The 17,270-nt window shown below is 35.6% G+C and overlaps 1 pseudogene; it reads right to left on the bottom strand.

Moving 5' to 3' along the window:
* Positions 1-13,025: 13,025 nt before the first annotated feature.
* On the bottom strand, positions 13,026-13,838 carry LOC102500359 (MICOS complex subunit MIC27 pseudogene; annotated as a pseudogene).
* Between the last annotated feature and the right edge of the window lie 3,432 nt (positions 13,839-17,270).

Here is a 17,270-nt window from a genome sequence, read left to right as displayed (position 1 = left end):
CATAACAGATAAATAGATTAATAAATAAATGTTTTTTTTTAAATGACAATACTTAACAGTGGTAATAACCTCCAAATATTGGGTCATTAGAAAAGTCATAACACATTTTTGCACAGAAAAAAATGTCATGACCTTTCTGACAACCCAATATAAACGGCTGGAAAACATATATACTCAGATATAGCACATTTTATATATTAACTTAGTTAAATCTTAATTTCATTATGTGCAAAAGAGTCTTGAAAGATATAGATCATGGTGACCTGAGTATTTAGTCAACAACTTTTAAAAGGGAAGTTACTTAAGGTACCCACAGTGTGCAAACAGTGAAGAATAAGGTGGTCCTACCAAGAGAGAGAAATAAAATCATAAATTTGGAGATGAGAAGAAATGTCTGGATAATAATTAATATATTTACCTAGCTGAAAAGTATGACTTTTTGTTGTTGTTTATTTGTTTGAGAAATCATTTTAAATAAAAGACTGGATTCCAAGTTGGGAAACATAATTTTGATTACCTACCTAAAGAATTTTTGAACTATTCTAGTAGCAATTATGCAATTAATTTATTTGAATAGTTATTTATTTTAAATTATTAATAGGGTTCTTGCACTCTCCAGAGAGAAGAAAAGAAGTAGTGAGCAATTACCCCTTAGTGGGGATGGTAGTGCTGCAATCCCATCTCTTCCATTCTTTTATCCAGATTTGGGGCATGCACGCACACTCTCAAGGCGTATTTTTCAAGCCCCTGGAACTGTGCAGTCAGCCTGTAGGATCCAGTCACCTTAACCACCATGCCACCAACTGGCCCTTAAATAGGTATTTAATGTGGTGATAGATATGCTGCAGAGAAATCGAATCTCTCTACCCAATTCTTCAACCTACAGCCTAACCCTCATCATTTTGTCGAGAAACTCCTCTTAATTTGGAGGAGTCCGACCCGGCTAGGCCCCAGAATCTGTCTGAGCCCCCCGACCCTTGAGTTCCTCTTCCAGTTGGATCAACACGTTGGCAAGGCCACAGTTGTATGCACCCCACCCCCCGCCCCCCGACCCAGGAACAAAGCTTGGGTCCACTCAACATGATTCGGCAAGGCCGCTTGTTGCACACTCCAGAGACTGGTAGCCTTGCTGGGAAGCCACCCCTCTCTGACTCCCCAGTATACTACTATAAAAGAATTACATAACTCTTCTTATACATCCTGAGTATACGATAAAATCTTCCAGGAAGTCCCCCAACCGCTCCCCTTTGCTCTGACCACCTACTGTTAATTACAATACTTTACTCCTGAGGGTCACGATGGAGGATGTGATGAAGTCACATCTAGGCAGCAATCTTCCTGACCTTTGGAAGGCCCAGGGCACTCCTGCCCCACTATGGCTAATGCCCTGTTGCCTAAGGTTGCAACAAGATACAAAACAGTGGAGCCACATGCACACAATAGAATGCCGCAAACTCATCTTTAAAGTTCCTCATTAACTCCTTAGTCACTTTACCGCCAGTTGAAAAGACTGTCCCCGCCATTACCTAGCAAACAGTAAGTTTTACCACTTTAAGATATATTAGGGTTCCTTAAATTAAGTTTCAGATCCCTATACAATTATACAAGTTCCATTCTTTATTAAGATCTATAAGAACTAATATCTATACTTGAGATTTTCTTTTCTCAGTCCCATTCCCAGTAGTCACAAGATGGCTGCTGTGCCGCATCAGCTGATAATCATCTCTGCTAGATGGAGCCACTTTATGGAAACTGCATTCCATGGAGACCCACCTACATCAAAGGAACAATTGCAGAACTACACTAGACCCACCTTTAATACAATCCTGAATGGAACTTTTGTACCTTATGGTTAAAAACTTTATGAGCTGATAATTGAAACACGTAGCCCCTCTCCTGCTTACTTGCATGTAACACATTTTCAATAAAAATGCACGATGATTCCTAGCAGTTGTCACTCCTCAGAGAGCGATCTTTGAGGGGTAGGACGTGCATGAAAAGGCACTGAGGCCTTTGTCTTCTGTTCACCTGTGCTGCCTCCATGGAGTCAACCCACCCCCGCCAAGGCTGGACCCCAGCATTAATTTATTCTAAAGCCGTATCCATTTTCTTCTTATATAAATATTAAGTCTATGAAGGTTTCATCTAAAAAAAAAATGAAGAAAAAGATGCTTTAGTAATATGTTCCTTTTTTAAAGAATTATTTAACTTATTGATTGATTGATTGATTGATTGATTTATATTTCACCAGAGAGGGACCGAGTGAGAGAGAGAAAGAGAGAAAGTGAGAAAACAAGTCACCCAGGTCTGGGACGCAAACCGCAATCAGCAATGTGGGAGTCCAGTGCCCTTAACTGCCACGCCACCTGCTGACCCTGTAATATTTAGAGGATAATTGTACCTCTATGCAAGCATAAGTCTCCATCAGCATATATTGCTATCAGTCTCCATTGATCTTTCCAAATATCCACAAATTTATCACTTAATAATGAGTGAAGATATTCTTAGGGCATTTGTACTTAAATTTCAAAACCACTTTTTTTTTTTTTTCTTTTTATCCTACCTGCCTCCAGCAGCTCTATTGAGGTGACTGGCTTACTGTTCTAATACCATCACCCCTCCCCCAAATGGAACTAAGTGCTTTTTGACATTGTTGTGGATAAGAAACATGGGATCTTCTATCAACAAATATTCTTATGAAAGCACAACTTTTAACCGAAGTCCCCAAAACATATGAGGATTATGATATTGAATTAAAAAAAAAGAGAGAGAAAGGTAAAGGAAAGAATTCCAAAATTGTTTCCAGTGATGGTTGTGCAACTGTATGAATATATTAAAACTATCAAATTGTACACTTTAAATACATGAATTTATGTTATAGAAAAACATTGTACAGAATGATGTAAGTAAAATGGCAGAGTGAGCAGCTCAAAGCTCTTGTCCCCTAACAAACCAGCAAAAACTAAGCAGATACTGTCAGAAACAACTTTGTGATAACTCTGCAAAATGTTTAGAGCAACCAACTGAATACTGAATTTAAAAAAAAAACAACTTGAAAATGATAGGTAATATTTGTGGCATTTTCATTTGCCCTTTTACTGTGTTTCCTGTGATTCAGGGGCAGTCCGGGGAGGGGGGAATAAAACAAAACAAAACAAAAACAAAACAGCCAACATTCCCGGATAGGACCCTTGGCCCTGGTTCTAAATGGAGCAGGAAAGACCTTCTTTGCAAATAATTATGTGTCTTTCTAACCTGTCTTGTAGCTGCTTGAAGAACTCAGGGCACTTGTCTCTATTTAGAAACAAACAATCATGATTGAGACATAAAGTGAACCACCTAAGGCCTAGGAGAAAAAACAAAAACAAAAAAACGAAAAAAAGCCAAGAGAGTTTCTTTGGGAAATTATGGCATGCAAAAGCACCTATGTATTTAGGGAAACTGAAAACTTGTGAGGAAAAGAAAACTTGAAATTGTTGATAGCTTTCACTATGGACTGACAGTGAGGCTCAGTGTAAATCTGTCTAAATGATGAAGGAAGGCCCCAGCTCAGGGTTATTGGTAAAGACAGAAAGGTATTTTGTTAGTTTGTTTTTTATATATTCAAATCCCTAGCCCACTTTTAATTGAATTACTTCTCTAATTACTACTGAATTGTAAGTTATCTTGTCTATTTGTGATACAAGTTCCTTCTCAGATGAGATTTGTAAATATTTTATTCCATTCCATGCAGTGCTTTTAGTATCTATCCAAATGGATACATATGTACCCTCACTTTTGTATCTTTTTCTTTCTTCTTTTTTTTTTCTTTTTTGGAAAGGTTTTTGCTATAGGACACATGAGCTCACCAGAAAGAGAGAGAGAAAGCAAGAAATCACGCCCCCCCCCCAAGGCAGGGGGGGGGGCACACTGCAATCCCTTTTCCTCCATTCTCCTCTTGGGATTTTGGGCACACACACACACACGCACCCAGCATGAGTTTAAGCCACCAGGTCTGGGACTCAAACTGCAGTCGACCACGTGGGAGTTCAGCGACATAGCCGTTATGCCAACTGCTGGTCCCAACATCTAAGCTGCATGATACTCCATGTTCACTTACTCCTGCATGTTACCTATTTGGTTTTTATCTTAATGGATATTTTCAGCTTTTCATTTTCACAAATAATGCTGCAATTATCAATCTTGTAGAATATTTGAAATATATTTTGGGGATATATATCCAAAATGAAAAATTCTTGAGTTGTGGGCAACCCAGTCCACACTCTCTAGTAACTCATGAAGCCATCTATATCACCACCACCGAAAATTGAAATTACACATCTTTCTATTTTTACCAGTCTTAAAGTTATAAAAAATGTTTTGTTGTAGGGCTTTCTATTTTTTTTATTTATTTTCTTAATTTTGTCATTTTCCTTTCCTTTTCCTTTTTCTTTTCTTTTCTTTTTTTTAGGGCACATGTATTTTCCAGAGACTCAGAGTGAGAAAGAGATACAGAAAGTGGAAGCCAATCCCACCCTCCCAAGGGGATGGCCACATCACAAGCCCTTCTCCTCCACTCTTCTCTTGGGATTTTGGGCATGCACACTGGGATTTTGGGCATGCACACACAGATGCCTGCCATGAGTTTTAAAGTTCTGGGTCTGGGACTCAAACCATAGTTTGCAATGTGGGTGTCCAGTGACGCAACCATTACATTATCTGCTGGTCCCAATTTTGCCACTTCTTAATTGGTGAAAAAATTCCTAAGTTTCAATGTATTCAACTTTAAAATAGAACAATCTTTAATTCCTGAGGTTGCAAATAAATAAATAAAATAATGTACACATATCATTTTACATTGCCTGGCACGTAGCTAATATTCAATAAATATAAGGTTGTTTTATTTGTAGTAACAGTGTATTGATGAAAACTGTACGGGCTTTTGCAGATGGTGCTATAGATAACCTGGTGGGAAAATGTCAGAAATGTTAATAACTCATAAAATGGCAAAAGTTCTTGTGTAGATTTCCAAAGTCCTAGCCTCTAAGCATGTCCTCTCTGCTCACTTTATTTTTCCTCTTTTTTTCTGCATTTCTAGCACTTTGCTGACAAAAAGTTATTTGCTGATTTTTGTTTATTTAACTAGTTCAATTACCTGCCACCCAGAATTGCCTAAAACACTGTTGATTGCCTGTCCATCAAATCAGCAGTCCTGAATCAAGCTTCAGTGAGTTTAAAATTTGACACTATGAGGGAAATAGAAAATTGCTTAGACAGACCATGGACTCTGGATTCTTGTGGTCTGAGTTCAGATCCCAAATCTATCTTCTTGGAACTCTGAAATTTTTTTGCAATTACTTAGCCTCTCTGACATTTAGATTGCTCATTGCAAAATGAGAAGCATTATAGAGCCATGCAATAGCCACGTGGAGCAAGTGTAAAGCACATACTGTAGTACCTTTTACATGGTGAAAGAGTTCCATTCAAACTAGCCATGATTATTATTAAACTAGGGGCTGCTTTAAGTAATCAGTGATGGATTGAAGAAGATTGTGTGTACTTGGTGCCTTCTACTGTGGCAGTTTCTCAGCTCTGGATCACGGCGCTTAGTGCTAAAATCAGGATTAGTCTTACTTCCTGTCAATCAAGTACAATTTTACTCTGTTACTTGGATTTACCTTTGGGAATCCAAGCAAATGGGAATCTTCTCTTTTGGCCTTCTGCTTACACATTTTTTTATCTTAGCACATATATTAGCTTCACATCAACCCAGTACAGTGATTCAGAGTTAGGCAAGGTTATGCAATATATAATACAAATATGACTACTTAAATTTCTTTAGAGAGTGAAAGATGACTAAGAGTGTGATCTGGAAGCCGACATTCAGTTTAAATAAAAGGGGTGGAGGAAGTGAAAATGGAATTACGACTTGCCTGATTGCATATAGATTCAGTAAATGTGGAAAAGGTAGTTTAAACACTTAATAATATTGATCCTTCCCCAAGGGTTTCTTTGTAGCTGACTTAATTAGTGTTTATTAACCATTCTCCACCAACTACTTGTCTAATACCTTAGAAGTCTATTTCAGCAGCTATTATCTTTGCCAGTGCTAGAAAACATCTCCCTACCATGCCTGTTCCAATAGACTAGCTTAATTTATATCTACTTACCTAATGTTCAGACAATGAGCTAAAAAGTGGAAGAATCATCAATCATCTTGTTGTTTTATTTACAGAAAATTAAGCTAATTAGCCAATACTTTCTTTTAACTAAGCTAAATAATAAAAAAAGTAGATTTGTGAAGATGCTGCCTGAAGTACTTTTTTTTTTTTTTTTTAATGAGAAGAAGCACAAACTATTTTAATGAGTTTGTGATGAACTTCAAACATTGCTCTGTAAAACTGAGAAATCAGCCTGGAAAATTAATTCATATAGAAATAAAAGAAAAGAGATAATTGATACCTACAGATAAAATGAGAGTAGATATTCATCATAAGATATTTTTTTAAATAAGGATGAACTTTGGGACCAGCAGATGGTGTAATGGTTACATTGCTGGACTGCCATGTGGTTGACTACAGTTCGAGTCGCAGACCCAGTGGCTTAAAAACTCATGCCAGAAGCATGTAGGTGTGTGTCCAAAATCCCAAAAGAAGGGATTGCGGCATGGCCATCCCCACTTGGGGGAGCGGGGTAGTGAGTTCTCACTTTCTGTTTCTTCTTCTCTGTCTCTGTTTCTCTTTTTGGCAAGCATGCGCGCCTTATAGCAAAAATCTTTTTCTAAAAAAAAAAAAAAAAGGATGAATTTTTAGTTTCAAATTATCTTCATATTTCTTAGATATGCTAGTATTTTTAGAGGAGAAAAAAAGGGAAGAGGTTAGAAAAGGGGAAAAGAGAAGAAGAGGAAGAAAGAGCAGGGAGAAGAGAATAAAGAAGAAGAGGAAGAGGAAGGAGAGAAGGAAGTAAGGAGGGAAGTAATGAAGGAAGAAAGTATGGGCCCAGCATCAATATCCTCATTCCTCTTAAACTATTTCAACTTCTACTGCACTCTAAATGTTGTAAAGGAATTTGGTGGCATCTAAGATGACACCAAGATTGGCCAGAGTAGAACAAAGGCCAACTGAAGGTCTTAGTCAACCAAAAAGTGGTAGTGAAAGCAATGAACTAATATTCCTTCATTGCTATAAGGGATCATCATAAACTTCATAGAAAAATGTGTATTATGAAAAAAAAACTATTAATAAATTCATTGTTTAGAGTTCTCTAAACTACAGTTCTTGTTAGCATTAAAAAAAAAAAAAAAAAAACTTCTTCATGGCCTTCCCAGCTCAGTGTAGGCAGGATTGACATAAATGACTTCATTTTGATTTTGAAAAACATTCACAAGCAACATGGTGCCAGCAGATGTCATAGCAGTTGCATTGCTAGACTCTCACATGGCGGTTTGAGTCTCAGACCTGTTGGCTTGAAATTAATGCTGAGTATGTGTGCATGCATGCCCAAGAACCCTGAAGGAAAATGGAGAAGAACAGATTGTGGCATGGCCATCCCTTCTAGGGAGGTGATTTCTCACTTTCCCTCTCACTGTCTCTGTCTCTCTCTCTGGTGAGCACATGTCTTCTAAGGCAAAAACCTCTACCAAAAAAAAAAGAAGAAGAAGAAAAGGAAAAGAAACAGACCAGTAATGAGCAATCATAAAAAGTTAATTATATATCCAAAGTAAAATAAATATTATACTAACAGAAAGTCTGCTACTTTTGTTTGTTTCTTTTGTTTTAGAGAGAGATTTTTGCTATAGGACACAGAGAGACAAAGAGAGACAGAGGCAAAGAGACAGAAAGCAAGAAATCATGATTTCTTGGAGGATGGCCATGCTGCAATCCATTCTCCTCCATTTATTTCTTGGGGTCTTGAGCATGCACACACATGCACCTGGCATGAGTTTTAAGCCACTGGGTCCAGGACTCAAACCACAGTCAACTACTTGGGAGTCCAGTGACATAACCATTACACTACCTGCTGGTCCCATATTTTTGCTTCTTTGTCACTCTCAAATTTCAAAATTTTTTTCTAGCAACGTAAACTTCGCACTTTAGTTTCCCTTCCTCATGAACATTTTGAAGCCCCCTCCTATGTGTCAGACAGAATTAGGCATTTTTATGGTGTCTTATTAGTCCCATGCCATTCTTCTATGCCCATTTATAAGGTAGATACTAATATTCATCTTCAAAAAATAAAATAAATAAATCAAGTGCTAAGAAAAGAATGACAATCACGTTTTTGGAGGAAAAGAATCTGAAGACATATGTATGATTCTGAAACCCAGACTTCATACTGCATCTTACTGCTGAAAAGAGGCATCTGTTGTTCAGTCTTTCTACTCATTCTGTGATAGTCTGATTAAGCTGTACTTTATCCAGAGGCAATTTCAATTCTCAAGAGGCAACTCTAAGTTGCCTGTACAGTTTTGACCCCAGAACAGGGGTTTAAGGTGTAGTAACCAGACTAGTGATCAAATGGATTTGGTCATTAAACCAACTAAGTGAATTGATTGACTTGATACTTGCTTAGGGATTTGCTTTTAAGTTACTCTGTGTTTATCCTTTAGAGTTCTGCTAAATCATAGGCAATGCCTTTCAGTTATCAAAATTTGTTGCCCTGTTTTTCTATTTGTCTGTTTGTGCATTTACAACTTCTAGTCCAGCCCTATGGTAGTCAATATTAGATAAATCCACCCCAGTCTTTTGGTAAAAGAGGATACAGCTACTAAAAGAGATAGGTAAGAAAATCTATGATCATAACACACTGTGAGGAATATTGATTGTTTTGTACAAAAACTAATATGAAGACTTGTACAACTTTGAGAGTTACAGATATTTCCATTAGAAGGTAATTCTTGATTTTGGTCCTAACGTATGATTTACATGGAAAAACTTGAAAGGGGAGACTGTTACCTTAGAAAAGACAGCATATGCAAAGGCATCCAAGAATCAAACAGCTTATTATTTTTAGGTAATGGAAGCTGTTTAATAGGCCTACATGGTGAGTGTAAGAAAGAGAAAGGTCAATAACATGGAAAATGTTGGCATAAATAAATCAAATGCTGTAAAATATTAAAAGAGGTTTATTCTAAGCCAAAACATGAGGGCTGCCACCAATTTGCAGCACAAATGGACTTAAGTAAGATAGCCCCAAACATGCTCACCAAGCTCTTACAATCCTTGGACAGGTTTTCTTTTCTTTCTTTTTTTTTAAGAGGTTTTTGCTATAGGGCATGTGCGCTCGCCAGACAGAGAGAGACAGAGAGAGAGAAAGCGAGAAATCCCCCCCCGGGGGGTTGGCCATGCTGCAATCCCTTCTCCTCTGTTCTCCTCTTGGGGTCTTGGGCACGCACGCACACACACCCAACGTGAGTTTTAAGCCACCGGGCCCGGGATGTGAACCGCAGTCAGCTACATGGGAGTCCAGCGACATAGCCATTATGCTAACTGCTGGTTTCAATCCTTGGACAGATTTTAAGAGAAAAATCCCACAAGTGGTTGCAGAGGTGAGAAATTATATTGTTTTGAGACATTTTATCCTTGGCTACCAGGATCAGTAACAAGAGTGGCATCAGCCCAAGATTGTATAGGAAATCTCAGCAGATAACCTAGTGGGGTTAGTCCTTGTGTCAGATTACAGTGGTCTTTATGCTAGGTCATGATTCTGGCAGAGTTCTCTAAATACACTTCTTGTTATCAGACATGCTAGCATAAGAAAATACCTTCTCCATGGCCTTCTCCAATCAGTTTATCAGAGTTGACATAAATAATTTCATTTTAATTTTGAAAAACCATTCATAATAGACCAGTAATGAGCAATCATAAATAATTTATATAATTTATGCAAATTAAAATGAACATTATACTAACATATAGTCTGTTACTTTTGCTTCTTACTTACTCTCCATTTTCTTATTGCAAAGGCAATAATATTTCTTGAATAAGGTGAAATAAGCTCCATTTTTGTTTTCAGTTTTAAATAGTTCTGTGTGCTCTGGAATATGATTTGATGACCATTATGTCTGCTCAGACCATTGAAGTTATAAGTTAGCATTCCATAATGGATCAGTGGAGTTTCAAATTAAAAAAGTAACTTGATTCAGCAATATTTAGAAGATTTTTTTCCTTCTAGTTCTCTAATAGGTGCTCAGAAATCTAGGCCTCATGGGCTTTTGAAACTATCTTGAGGGGGAAGAAATGCTTAAATGGACATTAGTTTATTACCAGGAAAATTAAAAGCTAAATGTGTTTAATTTTGCATAGTCAATATTATTAAATAAAGATGGTTTATCAAAATGTGTTCAAAACTTAGGCAAGCGTGAGAGATGCAATTATTTGAGGAAACTAATATGCAGAGACTTAAAATTAATGTAACACATTGCTTTCTTATCTCTGCTAAAAAACATTTCCAATATCTGTGCTTTGCTTTTTATAAATTCCAATTACTTATATGTAAAATGCCAAATTTTTAATGCTCAACTTTATAGGTGCATAGAAAAATTCTGGTACCACCAGAATGGCTCCTTGGATTTAAATGTCCTGGGATGAACTTGAATGTTGTTATGTAAGTTTAAAAAGACCACATGTAAGTACATAAAATCCATGACAATTTAGCTCAATAGCTTAGAAAGCAAAGCCTATAAATATTCTTATAGGTTAATATTTCAGTTACTTGAACTTTGTTAATGAGTTCAAAATAGGACTCATTTTTTTTATATTCATATATATTTTGTTGTTTGTAAGGCTTAACTCACATGGCCTGACCATTAACCCACAGATTCACCTGGGACCTTGAAAAAATTAGAACATTTTTAGCAGGAAGTTCTATCAAATCCATGACAGAAAGGGGATTGGATATCAACAAGGTCATTCCTCCCTTTTTTATTCTGTATTTTGTATTGTCTCTGGTTTTGGTTTGGTGTTCAAGATTATGATGACTAGATAGTACCATTGGTAGTATAATTAAACTATCTTCTTTTCTGAAAATATGTTTCCCTCAAGCAGGCAAAGGTAGGACTGTCAGTGAAAAAAAGCAGAGAAAACACCGAAGTGTCATTTGTGTAATCCTACAATCCTCATTATTGCTTCTCATAGAAAAAGTGCTTCATTTATTTAGGACTTGCTAGTGTGAACTACACTGTAGAGAGGATGCTAAAGAGAATACGAATATACATGGCCTGATTTATTTCTTACCTTGAAGGACCATTGTTCTTACTTATGTATATAAGGCAGAATATAACTGTTTGGCATATATGGAATTATTTTTGGAAATACTAGTGTTTTTTATCTATACTGAAGTTTCTGATGAAATATACTTTCCCAGTGATTTAATTTTATAGTGCTTTAAAATGCTTTTCTCACTGTTTTTTCCTTTTAAGTAAGTCGCATTAGATTTAACTTTCTAATACAAAGTACAACATAGTGTGGTCAGTTTGTCAGTGAGCATGCTGTCATTTTCAATGTGTGCAGATTTTAAAAGAATGTAAAGTGTTTTGCATGCAAATAAGGTTATAAAACACCCCTTAATTTTATCAAAATAAATTGGAAATTAATTCTAATGCACTATGATAGTATCCACTCTATATTTTTTATTGCAATTTTAGTCAATTAATTAGTGGTACTTTCTAAACTAGAAGCTGATTCAAGCAGTGTTTTAGCATAGACTGCTAAAACAAAATACTATAGTTTGAGTGGCTACTAAAGAAAAATCTTCAATGATACTTGTTAAAGCACAGCAAAGCAGGCTTTATTCAGTACCATTGTGACTGATATAACAATCCAAAGGGGTCTTGCAGTAGGAAAGAAGATACTGCGCTCAACTCTAACTATGAGTATAGCATAGTCAGGTGGGAATTTATAACCAAGGAGCAGTGTAGAGGGTCTAAGATTTGGTTCTTGATTAGGACTCCCTTATTTGCCAACAACTGGCTTTACATTGTATGATCATATGATCTTTTCACAGTGAGAGCAGAGTAAGAAAAAGAATTCTAGTGTCTCTTCCTCTTTCTGCAAGGGCACTAATCCGATTTGGGGACTCCACCCTCATTACTTTATCTCAGCTTTAATATATCCCCTTACTTCTAGATATCTTCTTATCAAAGCTTATGGACAAAATATGGATAAAAATTCACAGTTGTTTTAAAAAAAGTAATTTATAAGGGCCAGCATGTGTTGCGGTGTTTAAGGCACTGAATACCCATATGGCCAACTGTGGTTTGAGTTCCTGGACCTGGTAGCTTGCTTTCTTACTCCCTTTCCCCACCTCTGCCTCTCTCTGGTGAGCACATATATCCTATAGAAAAATGTAAAAAAGCAATAATAATAAAATAAATAAATAATATTTTAAAAAAGCGATTTATAGATAATCAGTGTTTATATCTCCAGATGTTCATTCTTAATTCAAGAGCCTAGCTTGTTTCTGTGAAGTAGAGGATTAATAAAATTACCTAGATAATTTGATCCATAGGAGGATTTTAATATTGGGTTAAATTATATATTTAATATAATTTTTGCCATAAAATATGCATATTTTATTCTATCTCTGAGAAATAAATAAAAGGGGAAACACATCTTTCCACACACCAATCTAATTTAACTGACATAAATTCAGAAAAGAAAGAACATATATAAATGTATATATGTATATATGTGTGTATATATGTATGCCATATACATACATATACATAGGAATTTTCACATTTTAGTCTTATTGGTATTTATATCTTCATTTATTCTGTTTTGATTTTTAGTTAATACCTTTAAAAGTCAAATGCATTCTAATACTTCTACCTGTGTCTCCTCATTAATCATTTAAAATAATTTGGATTGTATTAATAGCTTGTATTTTAATCACTTATGTGATTGGTCCAACTTTATATTTGAAAATGTAATGGAAAAACTTTAGTTATACTCTATATGGCAGTTACCCATTAAATGATTTTTTTCATCATCATTTGCAGCTTCACACATCTTCTAGTTCTCTATGCAGTCTCTATGGAGTCATTTTCAGCTTCTAGTACTGGACATATCTACATCTTCTGGATGGGATTGCCCATGATCCATGAGCTTGGGGTCAGGTATAAATTGTGTAGCACCTGAGATTGATTTTGATTTGGTCTTTACTTCAGAGCTGAGTTCTCCTGGCAAAGGCATTGAATCTTTTAGGATATGAGTTGTTACTGCAGGCGTTTCTATCTCAGCCGAGCTTCCTAGCTTAGATTTTTCTTTAGGTTCAGGAAGTGACTCTTTTTGGTTTCTTTTTGTCCACAATGATCTAACTGCTTCATAAATTTGCTGACTTGTATCATACGCCTTTTTTCTGGTTACTTTTGTAATTATTACTGACTGAACTGAATAGCAAACAGTTGCTCCTAAAGTGTCCAGTCCGAGTGGATAAGCAATTCTCTCGAACCTAGGTCCTTTTCTTGCTGAAATAAAGCCCACCAATCCTGAAACAGTAATCACTCCCATTTTCAGAAGAAAATCTTGAGGATTCTTCAGATAGAAATATACATCTTTTCCAAACTGTACTGTATCCATTATCCCATTCTTCACAAAGATATAAACACCCTTGCACCAGCCAATATAAGGACTAGTTGTAGTGCAGATGGAAGCAAAGCCTGTTTGTAAACGAACAGGCTGTTCTTCAACATATTTAGATTATTTAGATTGGAGAGGTGGTACAGTATATATGGGGGACTGCTCTGGTTTCACTAGCTGCTTTCTGGATTCCTCTTCTTCGGCTTCATATACACTTACAGATGTGTATATTAGACTTACAGGTGTGGTTGTCAGCTTTCCCATCCTAACATCTGCCATATCTATGACCCTCTCCCCTCAAGTTTTCTTATATTAATCTAAACTTTTTGTTTGTGCCAACTGTCTATTAGGGTAACAAGAAGTTAGATTAACAGGTCATATGGTAATTTTGTTTATAGATTTTTAAAGAACCTCCATATTGTTTTCCATGGGGGTTGTGCTAATTCACATCCCCACCAACATTGTAAGAGAGTTAACTTTTCGAGACCAGCAGTTAGAGTAATGACTATGTCGCTGGACTCCCATGAAGTCTACCATGGTTCGAGCCTGGACCCTGTGGCTTAAAACTCATGCCGGGCACATGTATGTGCATGCCCAAGATCCTGAGAGGAGAAAGGAGGAGAAGGGATTGCGGTGTGGCCATCCCCCTGTGGGGTGATTTCTCACTTTCTGTCTCTCTGTCTCTCTCTTTCTGGTGAGTGCACATGCTCTATAGCAAAAACCTCTCTCAAAAAAAAAGAGAGCTAACTTTTCACCACAGCCTTGGAAGCACTTGTTATTATTTATTTATTTATCTATTTATTGGTTTATTTATTGGTCACCATTCTAATTAGGGTCAAATGGTATCTCATCATGGTTTAAATTTATATTTCCCTATGACAAGAGTCGGGACATTTTTTCATATGCCTTTGTTCATTTCTTGTCTTCTTGAAGAGTTGTTTATTCAGTTTATTTATCCATTTCTATATGGATTATTCATTTTTATATGGGTGATCCACTTCAGTTCCCTATATATTTTGTTTATCAATTTCTTGTCTGAGAAATAATGTACAAATATTTTCTCCCATTCTGAGGGTTGTCTTTTCACTCTAATTGTTATTTCTTTTGATGTGAAGAAGGTTTTAGCTTGATGTAATCTCACTTGTCTATTTTGGGGATTATTGCCTGTGCTTTAGGACTCTTATGAAATAAATATTTCCCTCCTCCAATGTCTTCAAACGTTTCCCCTAAGTTTTCTACCAGAAGTTTTATAGTTTGAGGTTTTGCATTAAAATCTTTAGTCCATTTTGAGTTGATTCATGTTAATGGTGAAAGATAAAGATCCAGTTTCATTTTTTGCAGGTAGATACCCAGTTCTTCCAAAAACATTTGCTGAAAAGATTTTTTATTCTCCACTACATTGTCTTATACTTTTGTCAAAGATCAATTGGCTTCATGAATTGAGGTTTATTTCTGAATTCTCTATCATGTTCTGTTGTGTCTATTTTTGTGCCAGTATCATACTGTTCTGAATTTTTTGCAATATATTTTTAAGTTGTGTATTGAGATGCCTCCCACTTTATTTATTTATTTATTTATTTATTTTGCACTGTATTCCCTTGTCTAATGTGGTCTTTTATGTTTCCAGACAAATTTTTTAATTACTTTTCTACTTCTGTGAAGAACGTCACTGGCAATTTGATTGAAATGGTATTTAATATGTAAGTTAATTTGAGTATAACTGACACTTTTTATTATATTGATTCTTTCAATTCAAGAACATGGGATATTTTTCCATTTTTATTTGTATTTTTATTATACTCCATTCCTTTCTTTTTTCAGTTTTTCATATTTTTTTTTTTGGAGATGTTTTTGCTATAAGGTGTGTGCACTCGCCAGAAAGGTAGAGAGAGAGAGAGAGAGAGACAGAAAATGAGAAATCACTCCCCCCACCTCCAGGGCGGATGGCCATGCCACAATCCCTTCTTCTACATTCTCCTTTTAGGATCTTGGGCATGCATGCACATGTGCCTGGCATGAGTTTAAGCCACCGAGTCTGGGACTTGAACTGTGGTCAACAACATGGGAGTTCAGCGACATAGCCATTGCACTAACTGCTAGTCCCTGTTTCTAAACATCTTATTTGTTTTGTGGTTATTGTAAATGGGATTGCCGTTTTCAATTTTGTTTCTGTCTGTTCATTGTTGTATAAAAATGCTACAGATTTTTGTATATCAATTTTATATCCTACTACTTTACTGAATTCATTTATTACTTCTGGAAGTTTTTTCATTGATTCCTTTGGATTGTCTATATATATAATCATATAATCTTCAAAAAGAGACAGTACAGCTTCTTTTCCTATCCAAAATGCCTTTTTATTTTGCTCTCTTTTCTGATTGCAGTGGCTAGTATTTCCAGCACTATGTTAAAACAAATTGAGAAAGTAGACAGCCTTGTCTTATTTCCATTTTTAGTGGGGAAGCTTTCAACTTTTCCCCATTCAATATGATGTTAGTAATGAGTCTGTAACATATGGCTTTGATCGTGTTAAGGAATGTCTCTTCTATCCCTATTTTGCCGAGAGTCTTAATTATAAAGAGATGTTATATTTGATCAAATGCTTTTTATGCATCCATAGATATGATCATATGGCTTTTAATCTTCCTTTTTGTTAATGTTATGTATTACATTTATTGTCTTGCATATGTTGAGCCATTCTTGCATCGTGGGATAAAGCCTATCTAGTCACAGTGTATAATCTTAATGTGCTGTTGTATTTGATTTACTAGTACCTTATTGAAAATTTTGCATTGGTAGTCATCAGGGATATTGGTCTGCAGTTTTCTTTCATCATTATGTCCTTTTCTGGTTTGCATATCAAGGTGATGGCAACTTCATAGTACAAGTTTAGACTGTTCCTTCCATTTGAATCTTTAGAAATAGTTTGAGGAGTACTGGATTAAGTTCTTTAAAAGTTTTGTAGAATTCAGAAATGAAGCCATCTGGAACTGCTTTTTTGTTTTATTTTTAAATTGGGAGACTATTAATTACTTAAGCAATATTATCACTTGTTATTAGACTATTCAGGCTTTCTATTTCATTCTTGTTCAGCTTAGGTAACCTGTATTTGACTATCTCATCTAGGTTTTCCTGTTTGTTGGCATGTGGGCACTTTTTGTAATATTTTGTAATTTTTGAGTTTCTGATATATCAGTTGTAATATTACCAGCTTCACTACTAATTTTATCTATCTAGATTTTTTTTTGTCTGTTTTTCTTGATTAGTCTAGATAATGCTTTGTCAATTTTGTTTACCCCCTAAAAAAAAAAACAAAACAGCTTTTTTGTTTCATTGATTTTTCTGGTATATATTTTTTAATTTTCTATTTTCATTTATTTCAGCTCTAATCTTTACTATTTATTTTCTTCTGTAATTTTGTTGTTGTTTTTGCTTTTCCAGTCCCTTGAGATATGATATTATTTATTGGATGTGGATTTTATTTTTATCTTGTGAGCACTAATGACTATAAACTCTCCTCTTAAGACTGCTTTTGCTGTGTCCAAAAGGTTATAGAGAGTGTTGTATGCATTTTTATTAGTTTCAATGAATTTTTTATATCACTCTTAATTTTATTAGTATTTGAAAGTCCTTCAGGAATATATTGTATGTCTTCCATGATTTTGCACATTTTCAAGGGCCCTTTCTGTGGTTGATTTCAAGTTTAATTAT

The sequence above is a fragment of the Tupaia chinensis genome, unplaced genomic scaffold (assembly GCF_000334495.1).
Source record: "Tupaia chinensis unplaced genomic scaffold, TupChi_1.0 Scaffold000581_1, whole genome shotgun sequence".
Classification (NCBI taxonomy): domain Eukaryota; kingdom Metazoa; phylum Chordata; class Mammalia; order Scandentia; family Tupaiidae; genus Tupaia; species Tupaia belangeri.
The sequence above is the reverse complement of the archived record's forward strand: the minus strand, read 5'-3'. Positions and strand labels throughout refer to the sequence as shown.